The sequence below is a fragment of the Bidens hawaiensis genome, unplaced genomic scaffold, assembly GCF_021521415.1.
Source record: "Bidens hawaiensis isolate Kalapana, Puna unplaced genomic scaffold, B.hawaiensis_p1.1 tig00014730_1, whole genome shotgun sequence".
Lineage (NCBI taxonomy): Eukaryota > Viridiplantae > Streptophyta > Magnoliopsida > Asterales > Asteraceae > Bidens > Bidens hawaiensis.
In genome coordinates this window covers 33,588-39,075 of record NW_027492295.1, presented here as the reverse complement: position 1 = coordinate 39,075, position 5,488 = coordinate 33,588, and positions in this window count along the sequence as shown.

The following is a 5,488-nucleotide window of genomic DNA, read 5'->3' as shown; positions in this document are numbered from 1 at the left end:
ACGGGACATAACGTATTGATTGGATATAAGCTCAAAAGACATTAATTAAAGTGACAATAATTATTTAATTTACAAGTTCAATAAACAAAACACATACATCATAGTTTTGCGTGTTGAGTAAAATATCTTAAGGTAAAACTAATATCAATTACCGGATTAATCGGTGGATTGAGTGGGGTTGACCTATGTTAAAATCGCAAGGAGGGGGGGGGGGGAATACACTGATGACGATGAGAAGATGAAATGTTTGGTTTGTTTGCAATTTGGTCCCTAGGTTTAGTTGTTTGATCAAAAGATACAAGAACTAATTATAGGGGTTAAAGTGCGCATAATTGATACTTTAAATGCAAATAATTATAAAGAGAAATAATATAATTAATAAGAATTTGTTGCTTTGTTTATTAAGTCGAATCAGAAAATAAAAGTTTTTAAAATAGGTTGGGTTTCGGGTTTAAGAAAATAACGAATGTTATAGTGTTTTCCCCTAAAAGTTTGAGAATTGAGATAAGAACGGGGAATCAAATGTAAAAGTCAAATATTACATTTTTTTTCTATTTTTTTTCTTAAAATAAGAGATAGGCGATGTTTATGGGTAAGCCACTGTGAATGCTTTCCAATCTCATCCATGAAATTCTTTCTTATTTTTTAATTTTAAAAAAAAAATATACTAAAAATTCACTACATCTCATCCATCAATTTTCTATCCATCCCTATAATTTGAAAAATCGCTACGGTATGAAAAGCTATTATTCATCCTCCAACTAATTATTATGAGTATATAAAAGCGAGAAATATAACTTTATAAGTGTTTGTGAATAAAATAAATATAAAAATAGTGGCGAAGATGTGGAAGGTTTTTAATGAGAGATAAAATTTGAAAAGTTTGATTTTTAGTTCGGTTATAAGATAATTCACATCTTATCCCTTAAATTTTGTGAGAGGTGTTATTATAATTTAGAGACTAGGTTAGGGTTTTGTGAGAGTAGAGAGAATATGCAGTGATTTTTCTGTATATTTGAAAAATTCATGTTTACCTTATATATATTTTAGTACCTTTTGAAATTGGTTGTAAGTGAATGAAAAAAATGTAATAATAAATGTATAAAAAGTATTATTTAATTAAAAAAATAGAAAAATATAGTAACTTTAGTGTAACTTTATACTTAAAGATAAGGGAAAGAATGAGAATGTTTTAAGGTAGAAAATGGGGAGGGGATTTGAATGATCTTACGTTTTCTCTAAACCAAAATAATACTAAAAATAATTGTATTTTCTTTTATTTTTCTTTTCAATTTTATTTCAATTAAATAATAATTTTGAATGCATTTATTATTATTTTTATCTATTATTCATTCATAACCATTTTTAAAAAGTATTAAAAAATTTATAGGTGGAATAATAGTTTTTCAAATATACAGGTAAACAGTAAAATTTTCTCTATTCTCTACTCACAACATTATAAACTACTTCATATTCCATACAATATAAAATCATCTGATATTTAACCCTTAATATTTTGTTACGAGTGTTTAAAAAAAAGTAAAAATAATAAAATAATTGTTTGTAAATATGATAGAAATAAAGAGTTGAACGTGAGTGATTTTAAAAAAAAGTAAAATAAAAGTTAATATATAAATAAATTATACAAAAATTCAATAAAACCAATATAAAAAATTAATTTTTTGGTAACTAACTATACAAAAAGGTAACCAAATGTGAATGCTCTGATTTATTCTAGCAAAATTTATATCAAAATTCAATAAAACCCATATAAAAATATTTTTGTTGGAAACTAATAACTATGCCAAAAGGTCATATCATCATCATCATCATCATCGTACTCAGTATATCCCACCAAAAGCAATGCTATGGTAGGGTCTGAGGAGGGTAAGATGTAGACAACCTTACCTCTACCCCATAGGGATAGAGAGGCTGCTTCCGATGAGACCCCGGCTCGATAGTAGTTTTGCATCAAGCTTTGGACATAAGGCACATAGCACTCAATCATCGGGACACCGGCTGATTGGTGCATGTGCCCTTGTCTTTCGGCTATCAACGCCACCACATGATGCCTGATTAACCTTCCCCCACTTTTAACGTTATTTTCATGAGATTAGTAAAATAACGTCAAAATTAGTGCAATTTTACTTTTGCCCACCCGAGAGTTCACACATATATACATTATATGCGTGCACCGCCTATGCCAAAAGGTACAAAACCAAATGAACCGACAATGGAAGATATGTAACATAGTCAACGACTCAAAGTCGGAGTCAAAATAAGCTTACCAGAAAATAATAAAAAGAAATTATAACAATATCTTTTTACCTTTTATATATTTTAAGAGAAAACACACTTAAATATTTAATAATGTAATTAGTATTAAATGTTAGTAGGTTTAGGAAGCAGATAACCCAACAAGAGGACTTTGACCTGCCGTCTACTTCATTTTTTTTGAACGGCCAACTAAGTAATGCGGGGTACCCTGTACGCGGCCCCATTGGCTAAAGGTAGCTCGAGCCGGCCACTAGTCCGGACGAACGGAGCCCCTAGCGGTTCACCTGTTGAGAGATTCAGGGATTCATAGGATAAAACCCGACCCCACCCCCGCCAAACAACACGACAGCGAGGAGCCGGTAAAACCGGGTGAGGTCAGGACTCGAACCCTCATCCCTCATTTCTCACATATAAATTGATGATAGTGAAGTCTATTTCATACCTCTCTTTTTATTGATATTAAAATTATCCATTAGTTTATTAAATTTTCTAATTTACCATCATTACACCTATTTAAAGGTTAAAAACTTTTGAATCTTACAAATATTTCAAGACAATTATTACTATGTTAAATAAACTAGAAGTAAAATTCAATTATGCTCTATTAAACGGAGTTTGAATTCCGTGCATCTCCTATTGAACAATACAATGTGACTCACGATTTCACGCGCCTTTCCCTCACATATTTTAGCGCTTCTTCAGCTTTATTTCTTTTTTTTTTTTCTTTCACTATCTCCTTTACAATTCAATGAACTCTAGAATTCTACGTTGATGATTTTGGGGATACAGCTTTAAACTTTAAACAATGATATGAAAATGCATCCTCACACACAACCTATCAATTTCAAACCATTTGTTATTGAAAATACATTTATTTTGTGTGTAAATTTGGTCCAACCTATTTAAATCTTAACAAATATTATTACTATACATAAAGAAGAATTTTGGTGACGCAAATGGTTATTGGACTATTTGGCGATATCGCATTGGTTGGTGAAAATTTGTTTTTATTATTTTTTTCATTTTGGTTCAGTTACCATAATAAATGAAATGGAAACCGACCAAACTTTCATTTTTTAACTTCGGTACCATAACAAACCTGAAACAAACTGACCGAGCTCGTGTAGACTCGCGACCTTATTTGAAGCCCATGACCAACGACGCTCGGGTTTTACCAATGGTCCACCTCAATTTTTATATATATTTAGTTCCGGTACTATAACGTACGTAATCAAAACCAACCGAATTCGTGTCAAGTTACCGCCTCAATGCTCGGGACCAACAACGCTTGGGTTTTACCACCGCCTAGGTTTGCCAAACAAGTAAACATTGTCTTAAATATTTTATTTTCTTATATGTTAATGTTTTTATTATATGTTAACTTGACGAATTAATTTGTTTGGTTTTAACGCTCAAATTTTAAAAATGGTGTCTATATTGTAACGAACGCAGTAGGTATTGACCGAATTCGTGTCGACTGATCGTCGCACCACTCGGGTTTTACCAATGCCCCGTTTTCAACGATGAGTTTTACCGGGTTGCGCCAGGGTAGAAAAACTAGTTATAAATAATGAAAGTTTGAGACAAAGTAAATAATATACGTAAATTAGTGCTTAAAATTTATTTGGCTAATAAAGTACTCCCTCCGTCCCATTTTAAGTGTCATAGTTTGAGTTTTCAAGTCTTTCTTTTGCAACTTTGATCGTAAATATTTCTGTTTGTGTCATATAATACTCGATGAAAATTATATCAATGTAAAATACATTTAAAACCCAATCCATTCATATATTTTACATCAAGTATTATACAACACAAACAAAAATATTATCAATCAAAGTTGAACAAGAAAGATTTAAAAAATCAAACAAAACACTTATAATAAGATGAGAAGAGTATAAGTTATTGGCCTATAAAAACACATACTTATCTACGTCAATTCTAGCTTTTGATTTCTAATTTTTGTTGCAAAAAACAAAGTCACTTTACTGAAAAAGAATAACTTAGTATGTCTCTACCTTACATTTATAACTTTTTAAGATAGCTATACATCTTAATTGAAATAAAAAAAAACCTATCATCGTTTATTTGAAAACAGAAGTACTATGATTGTCATTAGTCAAAATTAACCAACCAACAGTAGAGGCTTCCTTCTATGCCTTTATGGCCTCAGTGGGCCAATCGTGGTCCTTACATCCTAGGGGTGTTCATCGGATCGGATAACGGATTATTCGGTTCGGGTTATTCGGATTTGAAAATTTTTTGGACGCTATCCGAAATCCAATCCGATCCGAATTAGGAATATTCCTATCCGATCCAAATATATCCGAATTCAATTCGGATTAGAATCGGATAATATCTGAATAATCCGAAATAAACCTAAAAATGTTTCTATTTTTTTGTTCATAACATTTAATAGTTTAGAATCACAATAAACATACAAACCGAAAAATACGAATTACTCTTAACACAAATTTAAAGTTTAAACTTTAAATAATAGTCTAATAAATATACCAAACCGGAAAATACCACTAAAAACATGTTTTTTATTAGGATTAAACGGATATCCGAATAATCCGAACAATCCAAAATTTTAAAATTCTATATCCGAATCTGATCTGAATCCGAATTAGTTATTCGGATATTCGGATTGATCTGATCCGAATAAGAATTCGGATAGGTTTATTTCGGTTTCGGTTCGGATTTTGGTTTTTTTTCGGATTTCGGATTTCTTGAACACCCTACCACATCCTACATCCTACGAGACAGTTGTATATGTGGTATGGATTTTTATTATTCTTGTGCTTTGGCTTGTCTTCGTGATATGATTCGAAGCTTCGATTTTAGCATTTTTACTAACAAGGAACCCCCCCCCCCCCCCCCGCTTTTTTAAAGCCCAGCATGTATTGGCGTGTGTTCTTTAGTAACTTTTTCACAACTTGGAAACACACTTTGACATGACAAGTAAACAAGAAGGTATTTTTGAGTGTCTATGAGCGCCACATACTCAAGATTTTCTTCTTGCTATCCCTATAGATGAGTTAGGCCAATATATGTCTCTTGTGGAGTATCGTACTATCCTTAAGTATCGTCTGATGATTCCCCTATTCCTAGTTGATGAAATATGCCTATTTGTCGCAAGGCGTGCTTGGACTCGTATGGAGAGCACACTGTACATTGTAGAGAGCTCCCCAGGGTTTAAGTACCAACACGA